General features: G+C 40.5%; 1 protein-coding gene across 1 annotated transcript in view; it reads left to right on the forward strand.

The window, feature by feature from the left end:
* alcama (activated leukocyte cell adhesion molecule a) overlaps window positions 1–26,309 on the forward strand; it is a gene marked incomplete at its 5' end in the record, with an annotated part of 64,466 nt that overhangs the window by 952 nt on the left and 37,205 nt on the right.

Consider the following 26,309-nt stretch of genomic DNA (forward strand, 5'->3'; position numbering starts at 1 on the left):
GCAGGACGTTTGTGTAAAACGAGTGATTTGGAGGAATTTATTATTTTAGACTATATTTAGGGAACTCTTTATACAATTATCTGTCTGTACAGAGAAATAACAAGGGGGCATACACAATGTAGCATCTGTAGGCTAATAAGTGTTTAATAAATAAACCAGGCCATGCATACATCGGAGGTTATGTCATACTTTCAAAGGCATAAATCCCTGATCATTTGGGAAAGTGAACCTACCTGCCTAGCAACATCTGGTTCCTAAACGTTCTGGGAAAATGTGTTTCTGGTTCTAGGAAAATAGGAATATTCCAGTATAACGTTCCCTACATGTTAAAATGTTTCAGTTTTGGGTTGGTTTTGAAAACTTTTTATACAATTCTCTGACTGTATTATGTTTTGTTTTTCTTTTTTTTTCTTTTCCCTGATGCTTGACCATTGTTCTATTAGACAATTCACATTTACTTTTTGTCACAGAAGTGAACCAAAAGCTGAGATACAGGCCTTCAGTGTATATTTTCATTTAGTTATCTTACACCACTTAAAATCAAGAAGGCCTAACGACCCCCCATCAAGCTTAAGCGACCCCCTATTGGGGGCTGGGAAGCACTGATATTAAACCACTGATATAGGCTATAAATGCTCGGTAGACTCGTGTCTGTAAATAAACAGGTGGAGCAAACTGAATACAGGTGGGCTTACCCTCCACGAGCCTCCATGGCAATTACTTTTAATAAAGCCAGCCCCCTGCCCAAACAAACAACCCCCCTTCCTCACAACCACCTCCCCCCTGGTCGCTGCTATCAGATCATTTGTTTGTAATTAGGGATGCGGTTGTTTAAATTCAGTGGTAATCCGAGCTTCTGTTTGTGTGTGTGGTGTATGTGTGTGTTTACTATTGGGTAAACTTTTCTTGGTGTCCACTAGAAATAGATTTTAAAACCTGTGGGGTCCAGAATTTTGGTGCCCACAAAGCTGAGGGTTAAGACTTGGTTTTAGGGTTAGGACTGGGTTATGTCAGGGGTGCCCAAATGTACTCCCTTGGAGGGCCATCGACCCCAAAAAACCCCTATTGTGTTGTTTTATTAAGATACAAAATGCACTAAGATCTCAAGTTCCCTTTATTGACTGACTTCCTGTGCAAAGTGTCACTGCCCACCATGCTAAGATTATGCTATGCTATTATTATTATTATTAGGAACTTAGAGCGTTTTACCTCATAAAAAAAGCATAAACAGCGACATATATTGTAATTTGTTTAAATTATTAAAATTTTTTTCTCTACAAACATCTGGCAGACAAATCAACCGTCTCTGGTTGCAAATAACTTGGGCCAACTTTTTGGGTAAGCCTGGGTTAGTTTAAGGTTAAAGGGCACGGGGCCCTCGAACGCGTTATGATCAATTCCAAAAAATAATAGTAAAACAGGATGTTTTTGAAATAAGGCCTAAGATACACATTTTTTAACTAATCAACATTTTACCATGGTCCTTTACTGAATGCTGTTGGATTAAGTTTTGAAGGAGATGGCACTGTTTCTGCCTTGTGTTGGAAAATATTTGTAATGAGAAGGTAGGGCCCATTCATAAAAACTTTTTGGGAATATTCATTCATGCCTAGGTAAAAACCAGGAACATTTAAAAAGGCCTGGAAGTTCCTGTTTTTTGGGAATCAAGTGTTTGCCTTTTCCCTGGCTGCATGTCTTCAGAGGCCTGATGGTGAAATGGTTTTTTTTTCTTTGAAACAAGGCCATGGGCTTTGGAAAATGTTTCAAACACTTACTAAACCTTATCACCGACTCATGTGGCATCACTGACACTGTCTTTGTGTCACTTAACAGGATATAATCAAGAATTTTTTTCCCCCAGCTCTTATCTTTGACTTGTGGTCCTGTGTCAATGGCCATTCTTTCGCTGTTCACAGAGGCTGCATCTTCGTCCAGAGTCGGCTGGGGGCCGCGGCAGGGCTGTCTCCACTGGTGGCTGAGTGGTGGTTGTGTGTGTTGTGTGTGTTGTGTTTTAAGTGGGGGGGGGGTCATTGGTGGTTGACACTCATAACAGCCAGGGGCACCATCTCCATCTCTTGATGCTATCTGTTCTGTATCTGGATCAGTGGCTCCACTGGGGAGAGAAGTTTTTTTCTTCTCTTCACATTACGTTCATGATGGAATCCATATTTATCCTCCACATAATGACAGATAGTAGGAGCACAGTAGATAGCAGAAGTCAGTTTCCAGCTTGATCTGTAGCATTCCTCACATCAAAGGGGGAATTCTTTCAAAGGGACTTTCAGACTTAGAAGTCTGAAGCCATGGGAGGCTTTTCAGGGTGACTTTAGAGTGGTAAGCTGCCAGTGCAGATGTGAGGGGATACAGCAAAGTGTGGGCTGTTAATAAAAGAAAAGTATAGGTTAACACTGTCTAGAAAAGTCATCATTAGTGGCAGAGAATGGCTTGTTATGAGAAGGTGTGTAATGTGGGTGAATAAAGAGCACTATCACATAATTCCCTGTTATGTTAACAAGCATTTTAGCTTTGCAGTAGTTCACTTTAAAAAATGCTTTGTGGATATACAATGTTCCGTATACATAAGTTCCACGGTTTGCCATAAAATAGCGTAGCATTGGCCATGGGGCTGTTAACAATGTAAAAGGTGGTCACACACACATTGACATGCTCATATAGTTATGACCATTATGATGGGAAGGAGGCTGTAACATTAAGATGTATTATTGATTCATTAGCACTCTGTGAAAAACACCCTCATTCATTTAGGGTTTACTACAGTAGAGCTGTCTTACTAACAAAAACATGGGCATATTTCTGCTTTTCGGATCATTGACATAAATAGAACAAGCACAGGGGGAAGTGAATGCTAGTGAACAGAAACTAACCCAGTGACGCAGAACCTTTATTCTAGTACATTATTATATAATACTAGCTATAGCTCTACGATCTGAATCTATAGACGCACCCTGTATACTCAAAAAATGCAAATATTACTATACCAAACCAGATATAAATACTACACTCAACTATCTTAAAAATATGGATAGTGTATGCCGAAGATAACAAATTCAAATACTACATCGCGATGAGTGTCTTCATATCGCTATTCAATAGATATACTAAATAAAATTATTTACAATTTCCATTTGAGTTAAAGTACCATTCACAGAGGACTCAACCCCCATTATTAGTATTATTATATAATAGTATCTGGTCCTTTGGTATCGATCTTTGATCCTTTCTGAGCACAGGTTCCAGCCAGGCTGTAATTATATTCCACACATACTCTGCAATGGACCTTAGTACCAAATGCTTAGTAAACCAAACCTCCTCTTTTTTGAAAGAAAACACAAAGAGCGGGTTAATAGTGCTCATAATCGTGGTAATGGGTGTGGTATGCAGTTGCATTTTATATTGCTTTAGCTTGGGGGACGGGACGGTTAGAAATGCTATCCCTATCTGCCCTGACATGTTAAATGTCTCGTCTTTTTCTGGAGGGAAAATACCTTGGTGGGGGTCTGTGGTGGTTAGGGAGGGGAGGGGTGGGAGGTGAATATGTGAAGACAAGAAGGCGGTGGGGTGGGGGCAGCTACCTACAACTGCCTTCATCCAACATCCCCAGTAGCTGATTTCTGAAAGGTCACAGTCTGTTTGAAGCCCCACCTAAATCGGTGGCTTCAGTTTGATCTGTTATTCAGAAAGCTCCCTCCTGACCCCTGCTGCTGCTCAGACACTTCACATAAATGTCCCATAACTTGCTATTGTCATGTGAAAGGGGGTTATGGTCTACAAGAAAAATTCCCCCTCCCATGAGCTGCTGATGAAATCCTTTCCAGACTATGAGTGACATAGTGGGCTAGCTAAATGCATTGGTGTTTTATTTAAATGCTGAAAGGCTGACATTTAGGAACAACATGGCTTTCACCTCCAGCGGCAATGACATCATGAACAGCCTGGGATGTCATGATGATAATATCACCAATCATTTAAATGTGGAAATAAATGTTGATGGTAAAATGTGGTTCTGGCGTTAAGTCTACAATAGGGGTAATGCATCGGTTTCCTTCCCAGAGGGCCTGATTTCCTCACTTGAGATGGATTAACGCTTCAGTCAGCAGCCTTGACAGGCAAAATATGGCTCCATTTAATTCATTCACTTGTTTTCCCCTCATTCACATGTAAATTTGCAAACATACTGTCATAAATAAACATAATAAAGATCCGCAAGACACACATGGTGGCTGAAATGCCAATGTCTTTAATAATTCGTCCTCTCACTACTGCAGAATACATCAGCGAGCAAGATGCTTTTGCAGTGAAACTCAAATAGTCATTTTAAAAGAGATCCTGTTTAAATACTTCGACATTGTCACATCTTAACTTAACTGCATCTTTACATCCCCAATTGGCCGCGAGTGAGCCTCGGTCAGAACCTCAGTCATCTTTATCCTTTCCTGTACTTAGATATGCTATGCTAAAGATAAAAGTGCATCTTAAGACACATCTTAAGTTACATCTGAAATCTAATGGTAACAAAATGCTAGCTAATTTACATAAATCATTAGTTAGCTAACAGTTTTGCTATCATGAGCTATTTTAAGATGTGACTGTACAGGCTATATATTACTTTTATCCTGAAATCATCTTTAAATGTGTTTGTCTTTTCTTTTCAAATTAGCCTAGCACGTAGCACATCTAAGTACAGGAAAGGAGAAATTTTACTTGAGGTTTTGAGCGAGGCTTACCTAATTATTATTGTAGCACAGAGCCAAAAAGGGTGGGGCTTAGGAAGGGTCAGTTAACAGCGAGAGGATCTGGTACCCAGGTGGTAGTGTATTTATAGCTCCCTACAACAGTAAGGTATCAGGTATCAGTAAACTGCACAGAGCCATCACGTTTGCCAGCCTGGCCAGCTGTGGCTGCTCTTTGTGTTTAGGCAGTAGGTATGTGTTTGCTAAGAAATCTGCCACACTGCACCTTTAAATGTACAGTATGTCATTTCTTGACGCGTAGTCACGTTCAATTACTTCCTTTCTTACTCTCTTGACGTATCCGATGCATCCTGTGTTTGCCCAGAAGTTAAAGCAATCTAAGGCAAGTAAGAAATGCACCGTTAATGGAATACAGTTATGTATTTCTCTGGGTTTGAACATTGTTGGGAAAATCTGGAATAATGTTAAGAACACAACTCAACTATTTATAGACATTGCGTAAATGTTACATATTATAGCTTTAACAGGAAAAACCTGCCAAACTGCTGCACAGAGCAAAGCGAGACTAATGAAAGAAGGAAAACCAGAAGCTGTCCATCTTGAAAATATATGATATTCTCAGTGGGGATTAGACCTCCTGGTCTCTTTCGTCAAGGTGAGAAGTGCGTCTAATGTTGGGGCCACACATCACACTGCTAGCTGGTGTGTTTGGCAGTACAGTGGGCTTTCCCCTTCTCAGTTTTCAACAACTCCCCCTATAAAAAGCACCTTACAGACCGAAACGTCAAGGAACAACCAGCAACAGTCGCTGAAACAAGTGAACGAAAGTGAAACTAAATGACATCATGGATAAACCCACACCGATACACACACTTGAGGCAGTCACATGAGGCAGCATGACTCATGCACGTTGCACTTCAAGTCACAGGGAGTGTCAGGTTGTTTCCATCTAGTAATGATGTTTTGGTGGTCATTTGACAGGTCCAAGCAAATGTGACTGCATCAAAACAATGTGTTTGTCCATATCTCAGTGGGAGAGTTGCAGCTTTGTTTAATGTGCAGGAAAACTAAAATTCACCTTGCCAAGAAGCTCTGTGGGGAAATGCTGACGGAATGAGGCAGCAGTGAGTGAAAGCAGTTAAGTAACTTGTGTTATCATGCATTCGGATTTATTGACTGTTGTTGATGGGAGTCCAGCAGTGTGTTCTGAATTTAATCTAGAGAGGATTCCTCTCCCCCTCCCCCATGTGCACCAGTAATGATTTTTATCCGCCATCGAAATGTGAGATTGATATACTGTCCATTGATTGAAGAACTGTTTTTGAGACTTAGTATCCTCCTCCAAGCTCCGACAGATGTGTCAAACAAAAGCTTAAACAGCTTAGTGGTTGTTTCGGTTGCAGTGAGGGAAAGATCACCTTATAACCACAAACTCACTACAGGGACATTCTATGTTTGAAGTAAAACTATTTATATATTTACAAGATCAAACAAACTACATATTTCCATGCCTTACACTAATCCAGATATCAATATAGATAGAGAGAGAGAGAAACGTCTCTGCTTTAACCTGCCTGCCCTCATTTACTGCGGCCTGTTAGCACGGCCCAAGAGGAGAGGGAGAGACCCTTGCATTGTTGGCAGCATAGCCTTTCAGCATTCATGGGGATTAATTACAATATAATACATTTGAGTATTTTTCTCGCCATCTCCCTGGTTGTCTGAATAAGTTGCTGAATTTGTTGCTTTTTAGAAAGTCACCAAGATGGTCTAAAAAAGTTATATCTATCTATATCTAGTGAGAAAGTCGCAACACTGAAGTCTCCAGCCCTTAGCTCAGATATTTATAAGACTCATTATTTCAGACTGAGCACTCTCTCGTAGAGGGCTAGCTTTTGTTGAACTGAATGGTGAAAAACCTCTCAGGATCCTGTTAAAACTTACTGAAAACATAAAATCAATAGCCATAAAATGAGTCTTAACTGGGCTTGGGCTCCCATAACCAGTGGTCATTATTGCAGCCTTGGATGTCAATTAGCCGGATGCAGCTGAGAGTGGCCCCTAAAAGGAACAAGAAAGGAGAAAAAGCTCTATTATCAGTGAGTTGAAGGAGGTCTGCAGGAAAAACATTCAGCAATGTTGCCCTCCTTGGAGATTTCATATGCCTTTGAATACAATTGGCTATTGAGCCGTGTGCCCCACATCACAGGGAAATTAACTCGGAAGCTGCTAACAAAATGGGAACATTGCACACAATGGTGCTGCATTCAGGCTCTGAATCTGTGAGTTGATGAAGACATGCAGGTCTCAGGATCACTCTACTGAAGAAGCATCCTGGATGCATTTATGGGAATAAAAAAGCCTGGTCCACTGTTTAGACCATTTAACCAGCTATTTATCCAGTTAACACAAGACAGATGAAAGATAGCCCACCAAAGTCCATGAAACTCCAATCTATGAAACAAGTTGTTCACACTCTGTACAATGGAGTGATCACTATTGAATACAGTGGAAAAATAACTTTTTGTCATATTTGCCAGAGGAACCTGATTTTTTCACAGATTATTGGTCTCATGTCCTACTGTCAGGCTATAGTGAAGGTTTCAGCAAATATGACGAGAATTTTTTTTTCTATAAAAATGACCTACTGTAGCTTTAAAAGTTCATTATCTCAGATGCACATGAATTGCCAAACAGAATATACTAGGTTTCCTCTAAGTTAAACACAGACTTGAATATTTACGAACATGAGTAGGCTGATATTTGAGATGCAAGCATTTGACTTGTTGTTTGACATGCATTCCTGAGAGGTTAAGGTCAGCCAGGTTATGTTGTAAGTTAAATATGAAGCTATGCAAGCTACCACTTAAAATAAGTGAACTCAGTCATTAGCTGCTTAATTATTTTTGCCATGAGAAACTTCAAATCAATCTGATGCAGATAGGCTGAAAAGCATTTTAAAAAAGACACCAGGCCACTCTTTTCAGGATAATTAGATTTCTCAACACGACATCTGCTCTGTGACTTCCTCCAGCTTTTATCCTGCAATATTTCATTTCTGCACAAGCAGGTTGTCAGTTTGCGGACGAGTCCTAAAAATCTTAAAAGCAAGTGTATTTGACAGAGAGGCATTTCTTTGCATGCCAAAGGATAGTGTTACATTGTGTATATGTAGGTAGGGTACAAACATGCCTGGGGGCAGAGAGCACAGTGCTGTGTTTTGGACAAATGCTGTGCAGGCAGGGAGGGGAGTGTGTGTTGCAAACTTTGTCCTCTGTGAGAGAGTGGTAGCTGACAACGTGGGCACCAGAGGAGACAGGGAAGTGGGTCATGTTGACATTGTTTGCTACTTTTAATTGGTGCGTCCCAGTGGCTTCACAAAGCGAGCATTCATCTTGTGTTTTCCCCTGAAGGTTACTAATGCTTGATGAAAGCACTACAGTTGTAGATCACCATGTTTGTGTTAAACCACTTCCAGCTAATGTGTCCGCCACCTAACAACCAGGATGCTTTGGACTCTGCAGACTGGCTTGCATGAGCCTACACGGCTTTGAGCGACAGCTTATAATGCAACTTCGTGTTCTCTTAATTAGGATATGCCACTGAAGGCAATATGAATAATTTCTCATTTCTTTCATTGTGAAATACTTACTACTTGTCTTACTTTTTGGGTTTTGCAGATGGGAAGAGATAATGTGGGAAAAGGTACAGCTAAACTTTTGTTAATTAACGCAGCATTTTGTGAGGAAGAAAGCGTTGCCAAAGTGGTTGTTTTTATCCCTGTGTGAGTGCAAATGCAAGACAAATCTTAGAAATGTAAAATTTCCTTACCATAAAGGAAAGTAAAAAATTGAAAATGCACTGTGCTGTATCCTCAGCTGTTTTACCAGAGTGAGGTAAATCGCTTTCGGGTGGCTGTCTAACTACAGCAGGAATGATAAACACACCTTGATGCATTGGTAGTTAACATTTAGATGAGAGGAGGGTTCAGCTGTGTAAACATGTGTCTCCTCGTTTCTGAAATATATACAGCAGGAACAACCTGGGAATAAAGCATTTAGATGTACAAAGCTACTAAGGGCTGCCTGCCTGGAGTCGAGAAAGGCAGAATTTAACGTAGGAGGAACTGAGAGTGCTGACCTTCGGCTGCAATGGGAGGAAAGCCTGGTTTCATCTTCCTTTAATTGGGTTTCTAGTTTATTGTTATCCTGACATACAAATATACCAGTGGGAACCTAACCAAACAAAGCAAAAAGCTGTATGTATAGATCCCTCTCATTCATCACTTATGACCCACTAGCAGGCTCTCGTATGCAGGAACTTTCTGGTCAACCTTTGGGCAGCATGCAGGGTGTGAGGTCGGGACTATGAAAACATAGTGATCAGATTACATCGCTGTCTATCTCTCTCTGTCTTATGTCGTGGATGCATATCAAGATGCAAGTCTGTGTGTCAACTACGCTTCAGCTGCATTCATACAAAATCTAGAAATGTGGCACTTTCCCGCAGGGTTGTGCAGAGGCGTGACTGTGTTTATTTGTAAGGACCTAACCTGTGAAACAATCAGTAAATTATTATTTATTTGACTGCTTTGTTCTTGCTAACGTTGCTCCCTCTCCTCATTCATTCTCTATGTGCCAAGGAGAAAGGGCCAACTTTGAATACTGTATTTACAAAAAGCAAAACAAGATAGAAAAATTATAGTACAAGCTCACAAAATGTTGAACAAAAGTCAATATTCAGTAGAATACATGAGGACTAGATTTGGGATGTTTGTACAATCCCCTCCTTTGCTTTCCCTTAAAATCTGACTGGTGTATCTTGCCGTTATCCCTCCAGCCTGCTGTTTCTGTTGGTAATCCTAAACCTTATGCAGCCTGAAGACCAGGCTTTTGGTTTTAAAGCTGACAGCCACCTCTGTGCTTGTGAAGCCGTTGGTGGTATAACATGTTGCTTCACATAAGACATTAGTTGTGGAGCCTACACTGTCGAGCTGCTCAGGTTTCAGTGCTGCGAAGCAGGAATGCTCCCCGCTCTCATCCTCATGTTCGCACAATCTGCAGGAGTTTCAAATTAATACATTTTAAGGGGATTACCACTGAATCTCAGCTTTGAAGTCTGCTCTTACTATGCTGTAGAACATTGAGATCTGTATTTATTCAGCAGTAAAGACTTAAAGAGTAAAGAGAAAGGTTTTGTCTCTCCCGGTGATGACATATAGATGTGTAGCCCCACAGAGAACACAGCAGAAGAGATGAGTGTGTCACAGCTGCTACTGGCACACCTGAATGTTATAATTGAGACAATTATTCTCTCTGTTACTGCAGCATTTTCAGGACAGACAAATGGTCACAGCCTCAAAAATGATCATCTAGGACTTCATTCTCTCTTCATAACTATTATGGTGCATGTCTGTACTGGTGGAGTAGTTGGAATTTTAGCACCCCTGTGTTGTCTCAGAGTTGTCTGTGTCATTTTGGATAAATATTAAACTGAAACCGCAGCTTTGAAATTTATAAACGTGTTAAATGTTGCCAGCAATATTGGGCTCTGTCACTGTTTTAAGCTTTGACTGAATGTTTTTAATATTAATGTTTCATGCATCATACCAAAGAATACATTTGAAATCCACATGAAACAGAAAACAGAGTGATATTTTGCGCATATTTACCAAATGCAGCAGCCGATGTCGACAGTTCGACGACTGGGAATCCAGTACCAAGGTGTGTTTTTACCGGTTTTGGCTCCTGGCCTGAGTCAGCTAATATTAGCTAGACTAGCTAATAGCATCTAACATTACCATTAGTGGCAGTTTGCTTCTTTTAGCAACAAGTCTATCTGGAAACTCAAAATCACCTTGGTACTGCTGTTTTCAGACAGGCCTTCATCTGTCTCAGAGATTGTGTTCACTGGGAGGCTGTTCCTAATGGAAGCTACATAAGCAGTTAGGGGAGTTTGCCTTTTGTATAAGCGATAAAGTTGTGTTATTGTACAGTAACCACGCCCCCAGAAACACTCCGCTCTGGCAGAAAGAAATAAATTTTTGGTAAACAACGTTAAGTAGGGGTACATATGACTGGGGAATCTTAAAGGGTTAAAAAGGCAATTTACAAGCTGTGCTTTTCCTTCAAGCTTACTTTGGAATGTTTTATTTGTAGAAAGTTTCCTTTTTAGCAAACAGTCCTTGCAACGAGTACTTCAAATTGGAACACTTAGCACAAAGAGAAAATTACAGGTGCTAAGGCCTTAATCTCAAATACACCCACTCACATTAGGATGCTAAGGGATATGCGGTCCAATGGATTTTTAATCAACAAAGTACGGCAACCTCATTGCTGGGCTTTGTGGAAAATGAGGCAGAGGGAATTGGAAATGGTTGCCCTACACACCCCACCATCGAAAATTTCTTTGGCATTCTGTTTAGATGTTTCTTTGCTTGAGCTACACTGTTTGTTTACAAATTCTATGCAATATTTGAGAGATTATTCATTTGAATGGTGCTAAGACCCACAGTAAACCCTGGCATTATGCTTGCCTTAAAGTTGTGTTTACTGCCATTGGCTTGTCTCAGTGAATCTAGTTTGCTCGCCGTGGGTGTTTTCCCCCGTGTTTCTCACTTTTGCTGCATCACTCACGGACAGGCTTTTTTCCCCTGATAGGACATATACAGTCAGAGTCACACACTTTTGCAGTTGTTCTGTTTTTTTGGGCTAGTGTTCAATTCAGCCAACTAGACACAGTCTCACAGAGAAACTGCCGACAATGTAGAAAGTTGCTTTCCTCCGTCTCTTTGCATTTGTGACTTCAATTTCGAAATCTCACCACCCCTCTTAGTCTCTGTCTCCTCTTTGATGCCCTCTCTTTCTCCTTACATAGACCCAGCTATTAAGAAGCCACACTGGCGCCAGGCAAGGGTTGAGTGAAAGGGTCATGAATTTGAGATATGTAATTAGGTATGTTCGTTTGTTGTGCATCAGAGCAGCAGCCTCTGGAGAATATTGCAAACCCTTTCACTGCTTCCCTTCCATTTTAATTTAATTCTTTATTAACTCATGCAGGGAGATCCTGACTTTTTTGTCTGCAGGGTCAGCAGCAGAATAGCAGCCCTGGAGTTGGTAGTTCAGTGTTTTGCAGGAGGGAACTTGAGGAATACAGAGCAGTTCTCCTTTTGAAAGATAGTCTGTGTAAGCGCACCACGCTGCCACTGTTCCTCTGTTACTAAGGAGTAACTCAGAAGCCCCAGTGTTGCTATGTTTCTCCTGGCTAGGACCTCAGTGGACACAGGTAGCTGCTGCCAGATGAGAGCACAGATGTCAGACAGTCATACTAGTGCTCCACAGGTTTTTCCTTGAGATGGACCTGTGTGTTTAAAGCTGCAGTAGGTAACTTTAAAAAAAAAAAAAAACTTTGCTGAAAAATTCACTATATCCTGACAGTAGTACATGAGAGATAATCTGTGGAAAAAAATCAGATTTTCAGTTTCAGAAAATATGACAAAAGGTTATTCCATACAGATTAGCTACTGCAGCTTTAAGTCCCTCTTTTCTCTTTGAAAAAATATTTTTGTTCAGTTATTGTTTTCACAGACACTTTAGTAAACACCCATTGCGAGACAGGAATTGAGAAGAGAGAGGAGATGACATGCAGCAAGGGGTTCTGGGCTGCAGTAAGGACTCATCTTTAGTACATGATGTGCACACTCTAGATTGAGCCATTGAATGGTGGTATTAAGGTTGTAGGCAATTCAAGACAAGGCCTGACACGTTTTCAGATTTTACCCTTGACGGAATCCTGTCAGCATGTGTCACGTTAATTAACACGCAGCCAGAAATAGCCAATTATCTGTGATCATTGCAAACAGCACAACGCCCCGTTACCGACTGAAATGCTAATATTGTCAGAAGTTGTCATATCAGTGCAGAGATTGAAGCGGCAGTGTAAAACTCCATAAGACAATTGCTTTTCTGGACTTGGCTAGTCGGTTCTCCTGCTATGCCCAACTGAGCGTACAGATGGCATGCGTACAGACAAGCGCCATTGCACCATTGACAGTATTGCTTGTCATTGAGAGTTATTTCAGCGTTTAGCTCAGATTCACACACTGATGCAGCATGAAGCATCGGGACCAATTTGGGGTTCAAGTATCTTTGCTCAAGGGATACTTCGACATGTGGGCAGGGAGGAGCCGGGGATCAAACCAACAACCTTCTGATTAGGGGACGACCCAAAACTATAACATCAAGAAACCTGGACCACTTGGAACAATATATAGACAAGTGCTTCAACAGTCACTTCAAACCCCACAAAACTCTCCAGCCCGGGTACACACTTCAAAAAAGCCTTGTTTCTGAGAAACTTAGTCTTATTAAGATATCACAGCTAATACTGAGCTAGATTTAACAAGTTCAACAATGGTTTGCATAATATGCCAGCAGAGGAACAATATTATTTTCCTTATTTTAGGAGGCATTATTTTGCACAACTTCTCAGTTTAAGAAAAAGTAGTCTAGTCCCAGTGTTGGAAATGAAGCCGCTGTTTAGCTTGTCATTGTTTCAATAAGAAACGCTAAAAATAAGAATGCTTCTGGTGCCTTCCTTTAAGAAAAAGTCACTTTATTTTTATTATGCTGTTTAAAGAAATTGTGTCTTATTCAAATTTTTTTTATTACTATTAGGGACATATTCTTAAATTCAGCTGAATAAAGTTGAAAAAGTCTATCTTAAATAAGTCTATAATAAATAATATAGTTTCATTGCTTGTACTAAGCAGAACTTGCTAACATTTTTGACATTTTCTAGTTTAAGGCCCATTACAGTCTTTCAGTAGCTAGATTTTTATACAAATTTTAAGAATTCTTGCCAGGCAATATTGGCTTGCCCCATTGGCAAATTTGTTTTGATTAATAAAATACATTTTGATCTTTAAAAATATTTGGCTTGTAGAAGGGCTGTTTTTGCAGTGCAACACCACCCACATCACACTCACTGATGCTGCACAGGGAATTCCAGGCACTTCACCAAAGCTTGGAATTCAGTCAGGACCAAATAGACAAACGCATGAGGGAAAACAAATCACTATAACACTCTGAACACCCGGTTCATCTCTCTTATCTTTGAAAACAAAGCCATAAAAGAGACTATTCTCAACTTACAAGCAGCATGAAAGACAGATTTAGTTTTCACCGGTAAATGTTAAATGGACCTGTACTTGTATAGCGCCTTTCTAGTCTTCCAACTCAAAGCGCTTTTACGCTACATGGATACATTCACTCAGTGAGGCCAAAGTTATCGACAAGAAACAACGCATTCATGAACACCAAATGCGGGAAGCAATTTGGGTTCAGTATCTTGCTCAAAGATACTTCTGACATGGCACTAGGAGCTGGGGTCGAACCAACAACCTCTGATTATGGGACGACGCACTCTGCCTCTGAGCCACAGCCGCCCCAAGAAAATCAACGAAATCATAACCACACAGCTCAAGCAGTCAATTAACATCACTATTCCACCGCATCCGCATCTGGATTATAATACCAACACCAGCCATTCCGAACATAGCGAATTCCCAAAGAGTAGTTCAACGAAGGGGAAACAGCTAAAGAAACAGTATCAATGACCAGTGTCCACAGGAATCTTATACATACGCAAAAATACTACTAGCATTCTGTAAACGCTGATGGAGGAAGGAAAGTCAGGAATTTTTTAGGGAAGATAATGAGTTATGAGATAAGGATTTATACCCCGTTCACATATGACGCTGCGTCTCCCACCGCACATCCTTGTTTCACAGACGCATATCATTTAGTCCATCTGAAATAACCTAATTTTCCAATTGACAAGAAGCCACTTAATTTTTAAAAACAAGGATTAAAAAAGGCACCACTCATCTAAACATGGTATCATTTTCCCACTTGGTCCAAAAGTACAACGTCGAGAGGAACAATTCTTGCATTCTCTGTACTTAAATCATCCATCCAAACAAAACTCAACATTATGGCTCAACCTCAACATTATCATTAATTTCTCAAAACATCCTTTCCAAATATATATAGAATATCTCAGTCTGACAAATGTCATATTGTAAAATGGGAAATAGACTATAACCTAAATCTGTAAAAATCTTCATGATAAATACCAGGCTTTAAAAAAATATTATTGTTATATATCATGTGTTATAAAGTAATTTAATTTGTGCTACACATTTAAGGGTACATTTGACCAAATTATTATTATTTTTTACTAAAGCAAAGTTTTTTGTATGACTCCAACTTTATTTCTGAACAACAGGGCTTAAAATCTAGATTCATAATGAATCCTTGCACGGCTGCAGTCTTGATGTTGTATTTTTTTACCGTTTTGCTATAAGCCAAGACAAGACTGCTGTACTCTGATGTTCTCGTCGTGTGGGGCCAAGGGTATTATCGGTCTAATTTTAACTGTGTGTCTGGTTGGAACCACTGTATGCTTTGCCTCTTTTGTCCTTATGAAATACCAGGGTATCTCTTATGGACCTAGTCAGTAGACAACACCCTCCATCCTCCACTAGCTTATCTTCATATGCAAGATTTTCTCAGCACTCGGTATTCACCTATACCATCCTTCAGACAACTCTCTTTGACATTTCATACTATGACTTTTAACCCTGTTCTGAAAACTGCTACAGGCTTTTCAAACGTGTTTTACACTGATAAAAAGCAGGTGGGATTTCTCTTTCAGGGATACTTTTGGGAGGTCTCTATATCTCTTCTCTACCTATTAGGCCGAGACCAAAAACACAGTTACAAGTCGGCCTGAAACCGTGTATTGGGATTTGCGATGTCTGCGGTGACCACCCAGGTTAAAGATAATGGTGAGTAAGAAATAGCATCACTTTCAATCATTTATTAAGGCAGCCCATACAGCTACAGTGCAAAGTTGCAACATTTGCTAGCATTCCTCGTGTCTCTTGCTGACACATACAGCATTGCTAATAAAGACACCTGAGGCCAATGAGGAATTGGCTTATCTCCAGCCCTGACTCCCTCTCAACACTTGTCTCACTGCTCTTTGCTTGGCTCACACTATGGCATCTCTGTCAAGTCCCATGTGTACAATATTCTCCTTTTTTATTAATAAAAAATAATATTATATACATTTATTTAAAGCGCCTCTCTGGCACTCGAGGACTACCGTATCAACCAAAAAATTTTTAATAACAGTAAGAAATGTCAATAAGTAATAGAATGGCATTTACAGTTAAGTGGGGTATGCAATTCTGAAAGGTGAGTTTTTTAGTCTTGATTTGAAAGTGTGAGAGAGTCCAGGTTCCTGAGGTCCGGTGGGATGAGTTTCCAGAGTCGGGGGGCAGAGCAGCTGAAGCCTGCTCCCCATGGGACGAGGCGGGGCGGGAGGGACTGAGAGGTGGACAGAGAGGCAGATTCTGAGGGAACTGGGAAGGGGTGGCAAATGTGGAGGAGTTTGGAGTTATTCTAGTGCAGCCATTCAGTTAAGCTACTGCTTAGTATTGTGTTCACACCCCCTTGTCCCAGCTGCTTCCACAGACAACAGAGAATAAGGTGTGCCTTCTGTCACCTTTCCTTTGAGGAATACAGTAGCACCAGTGTTCACATTTTTTCACCCTTCCACCATTGAGTTTGTTTCTTTCCACATCTGCTGAAGAAGGTGCAGAATGAAGAGGGTGGCGAGGGAACAGTCATTTCAAATGTTTAAAGTTAGAAAGAATTGCTTCCATCCACAGAACAAGAAAATTGGTAATATGCAAAATGCAGGATAGATAACTTGAGGCTTTTCAGCTTTGTTCTCCCTCTCTATCTCTCTTTCACTCTCGAGGCTTGAGTTTGGGACATGCAGCTTTGAAGATAAATGCTTTGGTGCAGTAATAAAGCCTCACTTGATGCTCACTAAATTCAGTTAATCATGTTCAAAATAAATAGATACCCTGAGGAGCTAAGTCATATTATCTGTCTCAGTCTCATTTGAATACATATTTGCTTTTATTTCACAACATAAATTCTGGCTGTGCTGTGTGTGGCTACCTGAAGGAGTGAGTGATTTTGCCCATAAGTTTGTCATATTGATGGAACAGTCTGTTCTTTTCGCCTAGAAATTCCAAATACATTTTCTTTTTCAAGTTAAAACTTGTAGAGCTCTCCAGGGAGCTGATCAGAGAAAGAAAACTGCGGTTGAGTGCCTGAGGGCAAAATTCCAACTCCAAGTCCTAAAGGGAGTAGACCCCAGACTAAGGCACTCAGACTAAGGTACTGAGTGCTGGATACATATGTGAAAGAAAGCCATCGTGTTTCAAATGGATACCTTTTGTGGGAACAGGTTAATGTGTGTGGCAATTATTTTAAATGGTCTGTAAAGCGCCTTTCTACTCTTCTGACGACTCAACGCGCTATAACACTGTACCACATTCACCCATTCACACAGTGATGGCAAAGCCAATCAAACAGAACTAACTCATTCATACACATTCATCATGCATAGCATCTGGAGCAATTTGGGGTTCAGTATTTTGCATAAGGACATACTCTGACATGCGGTGGGAGGAGCCAGGGATCGAATCACCAACCTTCCAATTAGTGGACGACCCGCTCTACATCTGCGCCAATTATCAACATTTCCATGTGTCATGTGCCGGTATTCAGTAATTCGAGTGAAAACTCAGGAATTGTTTCGTGCTGCGAATTGGGAAACGATGCTAAACATTTAAAAGGCTCCCTTTGGAACAGACAGCCTCTCATTGTCATTCCCTGTGTCTTTTAAAACCTTGAATAAACCATAGTCATTGTTGTGTTGTGAAACTTCTGGTCAAGTTAGCAAGAAAAAAAATGCAAACTCTAGCAAGAATTGATATGCATTTGGTTTTACACAGGACACAAACACGAAATGACGAAAAAGGGATATCTCATATTTTTATGGGATGTGTAAGAATACATAGTTTAGTGTTTAGTGTTAGCCTGAGTTAGTTGAGAACAAACATTAAGAGGTACACATACTACAGGGGCAACAGAACCTTCCAGTACAAAATAAATTGCATGTTTAGCCCGCAAATAGATTCAGTGTTTGGCTGCAGTGTGCATTCAGCAGCTGTACACTAACACAGAGTATCTTATAGGAACTTGGACAGTGCACAATGACATACAATAGTTGCACCTTCTAACTTTAAATACTTAGTTGCTTTCTGTTGCAGAATAAAACAAATCCAAGCTGGTTCTCATTCAGATCTCATCACCCAGCTACCTACATGTAAATGACCTCACCTGGTCAGGTGATGTAGATAATGTAGCTGAAAAGGAGATGACCTTTATGGTTGCCCACATATACCTGCTTTACAGGTATGTTAAGTTTCTTCACAGAGAATGTCTTAATTTTCACACTGTCACATCCAGGCTCTTGAATGATTAAAGATTAGAGCAGAAGACACACTTGATACACTAGGTTAGTTTTATGACTGTCACCTTTATAATCACTTTATAATGTATGAAGGTAACAATAAAATCCTATAAATATTCTACATTAAACCTGTTAAATACATGAATGTCTATTCAAACCTGTATTGTAACATGATATTCTTAGTCAGTTAGGAGGTATTGGAAATAATTTGATGTTCTCCCTTTGAAGGAGGAATAGAATAAAAGTGATAGGACAGAATGATAGCAGAAGAAATGAGAAGTCTAACAGAGGCTGAGAGAAATAAATGGAAGAAAAGAGGAGGAGGAAACAAAGGACAGATGATTACTGATAAAGTTGTAATTATGATTCAGTGCTTGGACTGTGGTGATCATGCACAGCAGTTTTATGGGACACTCATGAAATCATGATGCTCTGCTGTTAATAAAGCATTAGGAAGCTCTGAATGCCTGTTCAGACACCAGTCTGTCACTTGTGGCTAGATTGTTCCTAGTAAAAACGAATAAATCATCCTCACAAATTCATGTCTACCTGAAACAAACTCTGCCATTAGCAGCCATGACAAGTCCTTAAATCAGCCCCTGCCTGTCAAATCATTCCAGAGGACATTATTAATTTCCCCTTAATCTGCTGTTGGCATTGTATAAATTGGTGCCATCACCTTGAGGATACATCTTTTTCAGGACAGATGGCTGTCAGAACCACTGTTGATTTCCTGTTATTGTTTCATCCTTAACCCACCGCCTGACAAACCCGAAAAACACGTGCTGCATCATTCTTGCTGTTTCAGGCGGTGTGTCGCATCACCTGCAGCTAAAAGCTCAGTTGGTTGGCCTTTGTCCCAATTCACAACTGGGACTGTTAAATACACGTGCTTGTATGCCTGAATACAGGTTAAAGTCAGCGAGTGATTGAGAGCTGAAGAACTGAATATGTGCAAAGTTAAAGCTGCAGTAGACAAAAATAACTTTTTGTCATATTTGCTGAAATGTTCACCGTGTCCTGACAGTAGCACATGAGACAGATCATCTTTACAAAAAACACCACATAAAGTTAAGACTCTTTGGGTTGAAGGCTTGAAGATAGTTGATTGTTGTATCTCATTCACAGGGTGCCAAAGTGTCTGTATTTGACACCGTGGGAATGAGACTCAACAATCAACTATCTTTCTTGTCTCCGATTGGTTGTTTTTATTCAGGCCCGGTGGATTCTTGCAAATGCCATTAGGAGCACTAAAAAGAGCCAGAAGAAGTTGTTTTTCACAGATTATCTGTCTCATGTACCACTGTCAGAACACAGTGGGAATCTCAGCAAATATATAAAAAAATATTTTTGTAAGAATTACCTTCTGCAGCTTAACAACAATTACCAAAAACTTGGTAAATCTGTGACAAGCAATCTAAAATTTCCTTTTATTCTTGACATCTGTTTTTGCTATCTTGAATTCAAGTCATATTTCCATCTGTAATAAGGTACACAGTGCCACTTGTTACTTTGAGAATTCAGTTTGGTCATCTTAACTGTGCCTGCTTTTTCTGCCTCTTGAATCTTTTGAACCCCTTGTTATGGCTCCAAACACATGATAACATGATAAAATATATCTGCTGCCAGTATAATTAGATTTCTTTAATGTTACAAATTGAAATTTTACAGTTTCAAGTTAGGAAATCATTGTAAAATTGTGCCTTTGTTTAATAGGTAAAGGCCCTAAGGCAAATATTCCTGAGGCTGGAACTCTACTTGTAAGTTATGGTGTATGGAGTGATGTGACTTGTCCTTCTTGTCATTTTAAAGCCAGGAGATAAGGCTTATGGCTGCTGCTTTGTTGTCAGAGCGAACCAAGAGGAGTAGCCAATGCAATGAAGGTGAAATCTGAACTGAACCTCATGCATGGTTGACCTGTTAAACACCTGGAAAACTCCACCCAAACAATTCTACATCATCTTTTATTAATGGCAATATAAATGATAGAGTATTGAAAACAAGGAATGAAGGTTATATTATCATATTTCTGTGAAAAGAGAAAACACACTGCATATTTTTTATTCCAGTTCCTTAAAGGAGAACCAAAAGTTCAATCAAACCCAGAGTTGCTTTAGATATTTCTGGTACTCCTCTTAAATGTCAGCATTTATATGTGTTTGACTCTTTTGAGAAATTATTTTTTACGGTGTTTGATAGATAATGTCTTAATCCTTTTAATATCTACATTGTTCCCAGATAGGGCTAAGATATGGCTGTTTCCACTGGATGATGGAATTCTTAGGGTGGACTTGCCGTCCCTAGATAACCAGCCACAGACCTTGTAATGATAAAGCGCCCATTCACAGCTCTGTTTAGTGTCTTTTTCTTCCGTATCAGCCAGCCTGAGCATTTAGCTGCTGATGGACTTTTTTTTAACCATTTGCTGGCGAGCATCACTTGGCAAGCCGTGTCCATTAATACCCTCTCTGATAAACATGGAGAGCTGCCACGGGTTGACTCTCTATGCGTCTCTGGTAATGGACCTCCACTGAGAAGGCAATTGTGCAATTCACTTTCCTCAACTGCCAAGTGTACGCCTTAAGCATGCACACAAACATAACGACAGGGCATCTGCTGAAGGTCAAAATGTCTTCCTCGCTCTTAATTGCTGTACCCGTCTCTCAGACTGTCTCTTCAGCACGGGAAACAAATGATTGCACTGCTCATTGTTTTTTGGCAAATTAGGTTGTTAGTAAGTAATGGAGGGCACTCGGTTTTATTTTTTTAACAAGTGGGTCTAATGTTTGCGTCCATCTCCACTGACGAGCATAATGTTGCTGTCCAGACATGCTGGTGCCTCTGCAGCTTGCTGAAGCAAGCAGTGGGCATTTTTCCATATAGAATGAATAAGCCTCAATTCTCAAGGGTGCTTGCCTTTCCATCTTCACCTCCTACTACAGGGCACCACACACAGGGGCACACAAAGGCCAAGTTGCAGCTGATGAGGAAGTTTATATGAAGTGTGTGTGTTTCACTTTGGGACTAGACCAGCAATAACATATGGTCCCCGGAGAGAGGCAGAGGGAAAGGTATAGCAGCTGAGGTTCTCAACATAGCATCGAAATGAGATGGAGCTCTTTGTTTTTTCAGAATCAGAGGGATGTTTTTAGGGAGTCAGACCAAAAACTGTGGCAACTGACATACGCATTTCATGTGATTTAAGAGGAGTGAAAAGTGTGAGAATGGTTAACCACAAGAACGTCAGCGCCACCAAAGTCACTTCCACATTGAGTGTGTCAGAAAACTCATCACTGTTAAAAAGTGGCTGAATTAGCAGAAATAATGCTGACATTCCACCGCACTTTCCTGCAGGGTTGTGTGGAGGTGTCGCTGTGATTATTTGTGCTTTAGAACGAAAGCGCTGTGAAATGATCAGAAAATCAAAAAATGTTCCTTTGTTCTCACTGACGTCTCTGCCTCTCCTCATTCATTCTCTATGTAGCTCGACCAAAGGTGCTCTAAGGAGTGGCCAACTTTGAATGATGAGTTAAAAAAAAGTAATGGACAAATCCTGTATAGTATGTTGTAACTTGTTTGGCTGTTTGTGTCTTACTTGTCTTGAGGTTGGAGCTGAAAAGTTTGACTGAACATCTGACATCTCTACAACAATCTATCACACACTTATTTAACAAATATTTAACCCCAAAATATCCTCAGAAGCTTAATGCCCAAATGCTGAAACCACTTGACACTTGAATTATTATTGCCCCACTTAAGGTAGAGATTGATGGTTTCTGTTTGAGTCTGTGCTATTTTGTATAAATGTCTTCCATTTCTCAGAAAGAGTCTCAATGTTTTCATCCTACTGTTTTGTCCTTGGGTCAATTGGTTTTTGATTACATTCGCCTTTTGTTCTGGCTTAACTTAAACCCACAGGAGTCCCTTAATCAATCTCTCTCTCTGTCATGGTTAAAATATAAATAGCTGACCCCCTCAGACATCAGAGTGGTCTGCATTCCTCAGCAGATGCAGATGTGAGCAATAAGTAGAGATGAGCATGAAAGGACAGTGAGAAGGCTTTTTTCATAACGGGGGAGAAAAACAGAACTGTACAATACATTTTGTTGAGTGTGGATCCCAGGGTGTATTTAGTCCAAGGTAGCGTGGTAACGACAAAAGCAGCTGTCAGGATGGGGTTTCTAAAGCAACCCCTCACCCACAACCCCCACAGAGGCACTTCAGAGGGAGTGGGAAGAATTTGTTTGACCTGCATGACCTATCCTATCCATTTGGACTCATGGCTGCAGGGAGACAGATACACACAGAAAATGGCTGTTTTGCTCCCAGCCACCTGTTCAGCATTTTGTCTTCCAGGAGAGTGTGTGTGTGTGTGTGTGTGTGTGTGTGTGTACACACAGTCTATATTTGCATAGCCAGTGTTCTTCCTTTACCAGCAAACTACACAGCACCTTTTTAGCTCAGGCTCCGAATGGTAAAGAGCTGTTTTTCCTCACATTGTTTCGCTCCTTCCCTGCTCAGGGAAGAGTAATTTTTCCTCACTGAAGGCAAATTAAAATTACTGGTGTAAACATTTACTTGGGTGAAAGTAAAAAGCGCCAAAATTGACGTCTGCAGGGGAAAAAGTACAATTTCACCAAACCTGTTTTTCACACGAAATTGAAAAACAAACACAGGACAAAGGCTACTTTGTGATACACATTCTATCTAACATGGATCCATATCCTGTAAAGCACATTTCATGAATAGTTTTGTATTTTGGAAATTTTCTGAAATACTTTTGAGCTTCGCTCACAACCCAGTGCTAAAGGGCAAGAAGGCCAAAAACATCAAATATCAATAAAAGAAGGCAAAATATTTCATGATAAAGCCAAGCTTTCCTCACTAGTCCTGCACAAATAAACAAATTTGATCAAATCACCAAGACTGAAGACAATAGTGATAAAAGTCTTAAATTCGTCCTCCCTGGAAAAGATGACCAATTGTTTGACAGAAATATGATCTTGAATTGATTTAAAAATACCTTTCATGGATTATTTAGAGGTTAAGTTCATGTAAAATCTAACAAATAAGGCAACCTTGGAAATGGGGTTTTCACAGTTTAGTTGTAACAGAATGCCAAGCATAGGTATAGTGATAAATTCAAATATGAAAATGACAGAAGATTTCCAATATATCATTTTTAAACATTCTCTCTCTGACTGAATTAACCCATGTTTATTTACTTTGGGAATGCCCAAGTGTTTTTTTGGCAGCAGCAGGTGTTAGGAGCTGATGGAGGAATGAAGACACTGCAAACATGCGTAGCCTCCAGTCCTGTTGTTGTCCCATTGCCTACAGTCCTGGTATGCTGGGCCCTGATGATTTGTAGCAGCGGAGTGTTTTGGTCCTCTACTCTGCCTTAATGTAGCAGCAAGTCAAGGCCATGTTCTCCCTGGAATTCCTGCTCATGGCAGTAGCATTCTTGGGTTTTACACATGAGAAACAAAAGAGGTTCATATGCCATTTCTTCGATAGAGAGATACTGGTTGCTTGCTGTATTGCTGTATTAGAGTTCCAGTGTATGTCTTCACTAGTGTATAATCTCCTAAAAAAAAGAATTATTGTGTTTTCGTTAGCTTAGAAGGAGACGTTTTTATCTACAGAGGGAGCGGATCGTCTTCTACTGAGGTAAACATGTTGAACTGCCATGTTTCTACAGTAACCTCAAACTGACTATCCAAACACTTCAAAATAAGGTCTTCTTGCAATAAGGTCTTCTTGCATTTTTCAAAGTTCTGCATTCAAAGCAGTTTGTCCTACACGCTTGGAAGGAAGGCGTGAGGCGAGGATGTTGCAATTAGCAACTACACCACTAGATGACACTAAATCCTTCACACTGGTCCTTTAAAGCTAGGGCTTAAAAATAATTATGTAGTAGTTCTGACTGTTACTGCATCTTTTAAGAGTAACTAAATCCCCAAACCACTTTTTTTAGCTGAAGACGAATGTTTATTGGTATGTAGTAGTGTTGTTGTTCAGGCCCAAATCTTGACATTTTATATGAATTCTAGGTATTGTGCTATAACTATGCATACGTCACGTAACCTCCCTCTACTGGTTGAAACCCAGCTATTGCAATTGAATTTCACTATTGGCTAATCTTAAGGCAGGTGGTGGCAGTTTTCGTCACAAACCTGTTGTTTCTAGCATGGACACAGAGTCTGACAGCAGCTGCTCATGGCTAGATAGCTTGGTTAGCTCTTTGCTGAAAGGGAGGGAGCAAGGAGAATTTAGGGGTTTAGTTGCTCTTTTAATGTCTAAAACCTGAGGACAAGAGGTGCATTTGAAATTTCAAGGACATTGTTTAGATAAGGAGACCTCCTGCATCCTCCTCCACACACACCTCCTAACAGAGATATGTCTGTGCTCCTATTCATGCCCTGATACTTGAGTCAAGATAGTGTTATCTAGGCAGGCCCAGGGCAGTGCAAACTCACCACTGTACTGTATGTGTCAGTGCGATGAGTCAGGTCTACTTTTCAGTACCAAAAAAAAAAAACGAAACGAAAACACAAAGAGCGCTGCCTTATCGCTCCCTGCTCCCCACCTTGCCTGGCTGTCCAGCTGCCTCTAAACCTCGCCCCAAAAGAAAAGCCTTATTGTTTTGTGCAGGACTTTTGATTTTGATTAATGGGGTTGAGGACAAGGCAGGTACGCATGTCAAAGAAGGGGATTATGAACTGTCAATCAATTTGCTCTCAACTGTAAAGTTCTCAAGCAGCAAGACTAGGGATTAGGGCTGGATCAAAGCACTTATTCAGGCTTTAAAACTTGGTTAGAAACGGAAAGGAGAAGCAAGAGGAGGGGGGCTGAAGCAGGAGGGAGGGTAAAAGGCAGCCGGGTAATGATAGGGCTGCTCTGGAACACCTGCAGTGTTGGGGGAATCTTTCACAGTAGCTGCAGGCGGTGAGCTGTTCTGAAACAACTTAATACCCAGTCAGAGTCCAGATGAAGTGCATGCATCTGCAAAAGAAACTGTGTTTGTGTGTGATGCAGTGTACCCATACAAAGTATGGTACCTTAATTGTACACTGAAGCTTGTTCACTGTCTTTCTCTTTCAGGTTTCCTTTCTCTTAAACAGCACTATATCCTTCCTTTGCTGGTGTGGGTGGAAAAAAATGAGGCAGAGATGTAGTGGGCATAAAGTAGATTCACTGGCTCCATTGTCGACCTTGGTTCAGTTTGCATTGTCTCACAGGGCTTTACTACTAAAAGAAGTGGTGCTTGCAGGGCATTATAAGACATCATTACCACACTAAGCTGAGGTCCTCCGTTACAATCACATCCTCATGTAACATCAGGAAAAAAGCAAGGGTTGTAAATGAAGTAAGCTACTTCATGGTACAACTGTGATGACACTGACGCAAATGTAATTCTCTCAGTATTAGTGGGCTGCAACAAAGAGACATCTGTGCTTCAAATAGGCTCATAATCGACTTGTAACGCATTGCAACGCGCTTCAAATCAGTCATTAGTGTTATCTGATGTCATCTTTCATTTTTGAACACTGTGAAGCAAAATATTGATGCACACATTTCCGATCAATCCCTGCTCATTCTGAGGTTGCGGTTTGAATTTGCAAAAATGTTTCTATTTATGGCTCTGTCATGTCACAGGGTGTATGGTGTATATGAGTGTGTGTAGGCTCATTTTGTGCCGTGACTCAGCAGGGTTATGTTATCGGTACTGATTCGACTGAATGGCTTGAAAGGTAATCTCTCATTATTCATCATTAGTGAAATCCATAATGAATAATCAGGGCACAATTTCAAAGTAGAGAATGAGAAATCCTGCTTTACTTTTGCAATTTTAGTTTGCAGATTTAGCAACTTTTCAGACTTTTTTGCATTTCCTTTTGAAAGAGAGCAGACACTTCTCCCGTGTGTGGTCAAGTCATCAGTAACGGAGGCAGGTGTCATTAAATTATACTGGTCAATAGACTGTACTTTTATAGCAGCTTTGTCGTCTTCCAACCACACAGAGTGCTTTACACTACATGCCACGTTTACCTATTTACACAGAATCAGAAATTAACACACATTCACACAACGCGCAGCAGTAGGAGCTGGGGATCAAACCGCCAACCTTCTATCAGACAGTGATGATCTTGGTGCAGACGACCACCCACCTAGAGCCAAAGGGTCTGTCCGAGGTTT

The sequence above is a fragment of the Morone saxatilis genome, unplaced genomic scaffold (assembly GCF_004916995.1).
Source record: "Morone saxatilis isolate NCDOM2014 unplaced genomic scaffold, NCSU_SB_2.0 Contig20, whole genome shotgun sequence".
Taxonomy (NCBI): Eukaryota; Metazoa; Chordata; class Actinopteri; family Moronidae; genus Morone; species Morone saxatilis.